Source organism: Lonchura striata, chromosome 18 (genome assembly GCF_050655825.1).
Source record: "Lonchura striata isolate lonStrDom1 chromosome 18, ASM5065582v1, whole genome shotgun sequence".
NCBI classification, from domain to species: domain Eukaryota; kingdom Metazoa; phylum Chordata; class Aves; order Passeriformes; family Estrildidae; genus Lonchura; species Lonchura striata.
In genome coordinates, this window is record NC_140720.1 from 5641854 (window position 1) to 5644243 (window position 2390).

The 2390-nt window shown below is 56.7% G+C and overlaps 1 non-coding gene across 1 annotated transcript; it reads right to left on the minus strand.

Annotated features, from left to right (window-relative positions):
• Positions 1-1937: 1937 nt before the first annotated feature.
• Positions 1938-2009, minus strand: TRNAT-CGU (transfer RNA threonine (anticodon CGU)). The gene has a single exon. It is a non-coding gene; the product is annotated as a tRNA-Thr (tRNA).
• Positions 2010-2390: the final 381 nt, after the last annotated feature.

The window sequence follows — 2390 nt, forward strand, 5'->3', positions numbered from 1 at the left end:
CTCCAGCACAGCTATGATCAGATCATAAATGTCTTGATTAAGGTTCATTGGCTGGCGCTTCAGGACTTTAGCTACTAATTACAGCCAAAATCAAATTTATTGCCTGAGTGAGTAAGAAGAGGGGGCAGCAATTTGGGAGGTGAGCAAAGACGTGACCTGCCCAACACAGCCCTGCCCTGAAGACAGCAACAAGGGCAGGATGGCACAAACAGAATGCCTGTCCCTAACAGAAAGGACCCCCTCGTGGTGTTCCAGAAGTGAAGATGCACAACAGCAATCCTGGGCAAAGGTTTTCCCATGGGCCCCTCCCTGGGACTTCAGCAGGAGCCTGTGAAGGACCTTCCTCACAGACACTGGGAGCTAGAGGGAATATTCCAGTTCTGCAGAGATTGAAGTTAAGCAACTGGTGAGCTGCCTGGATGTGTTATGGCCACAGAGAACAGCGATGCCAGAGCTTTATTAAAATACCTGGTTCACAGTCCTGGGTTCATGGCACACGTTTGGGCAGGACCTGACTGCTCGAGTTTACAGGATGGGAAACCTGCTTCAGGGAGAACCTCAGTTTCACAACTGGTTTCAACCAGAAACAAACCCACAGAATTCTTAAAATCTCTGCAAAAGCAGCAAGATGGCTTTTGAACCAGTAGAAACATTTTGGTTTGACATTCCGCTGTGATGTAGGGAAAAAAAAATAAACCAAAAGAGGGTGTTTCAAAGCTGGAACTTTTGTCCTCAAAAACCTCCAACAAAGGTGATGGGATTTGACAGCACTCTATTTTGCAAGTAAAATAGCGTCTGCATTTTTCTAAACAAGTTCTAAACTGCATTTCCTGCTTTTATATCAAAACATACTACAGCTTGTTTTGTGGCTTGCTAATGACATCCTGCACAACCATTTTGTACAGACCTCCCCAAGCACCTCATGCAGACACACTTCCAGTCCCTGCTAAGAAAGGCAAACAGCCTCCTGCCCCATCAGGTCCAGGCCAAGTGTGGCACGGGAAACAGCAAAACCAGCTTTTTCTTAAGCATCAAAGGAAGCAGCAAGTTATTTCCAAGAGGCTCCTCTGCTTTGCCCAGATACCTGGCTATTGCTGATTTTGCAATACAATGAGTCTACTCTTTACATATTTTAAGCTGTCTGAAAGCAGCAATAACCAAAATGATATTATACGGAGGCAGCAGAAATGCCCTCACACGTGTCATGCTTTGCACAGACTGATAGATCAAGAACCAAGGAATTAGGGTAAATTCTAGTGTAAATGGTACAATCTCATGGAAAGGGTGGTCAGACATTGGAACAGGCTGCCCTGAGAAATGGTGGAATCGCCATCTCTGAAAGGGTTAAAAGAGGTGGACCTGGCAGCGCTGGGTTAATGGTTGGACTCGATGATCTTACAGGGCTTGTCCCACCGTACCAATCGCATGACTTTAACTGCACTGGGCACTTGCTTGCTGCAGGGTTCGGCCTGTGTACCTGTGAGAAGTACATCAAACCAGCACGCACAGAGCAGGCACCAGGAGGATCCCTCACACCGGGCGCACCTAACACCTGCCCTGCAGCATCGCAGCGCAGACATCTGCTTTGTCCTAGCTGTGATTCACCCAGCTCAGGACACAGGTCCAGAGGCAAAACGCCGAGAAGTGTTCTCGACAAGAGGCTTACTGATTCGGGAGGGACACCGGGGCTCCCAGAGATGCTCACCCACGGGCCGCACGATACTGCCCGCGGGCTCCCAGCCGGTTCTGCGGCACAGACACAACGGGAGTCGGGGACACCCGGCCGGCCGCACGGTGGCACTTCCCCCGCGATCCGCGGCTTCCTCGCGGGGCTCCGGGGCCGGTTCTCCGACACTGACAGCAAAAATGAGCCGCAAACGGGGCGGCGTCCGCGGCCTCCCCGCGGCGGAGCTGCCAGCGCACCGCGCTGCCTCGGCAGGCACGGACGGGGTTCGAACCCGCGATCTTCGGTTTACGAGACCGACGCCTTACCACTTGGCCACCGCGCCCGACGGGCTGGCTGCACCCGCGCGCCGCCAGTGGAAGGCGGCGAGCGGCGCGGCCGGGCGGGGCCGGGCGGGGCCGGGCCAGGACGAGCCGGGCCGGGCCGGGCCAGGACGAGCCGGGCCGGGCCGGGACGAGCCGGGAGGGCGGCCCGGGGCGGTGGGGTCGCGGCGGGGCGGGGCGGCGGGAAGGGGCGCGTGGGCGAGCCCTGCCCGCCCGCAGAGCGCGGCGTCCCCCGCCCCGCGGCGCTCCTCGGAGAGCCCCGCCCGCTGCCGCCGCCCCGCCGCCCCCGAGCCCCGCTGCTCCGACGCCGCGGAATCCCCGGTGGAGCTTGGCTGTCCTTCCTGCCGGTGTTCCGGCAGAGGAACGCTGCGAAATCACGGGCT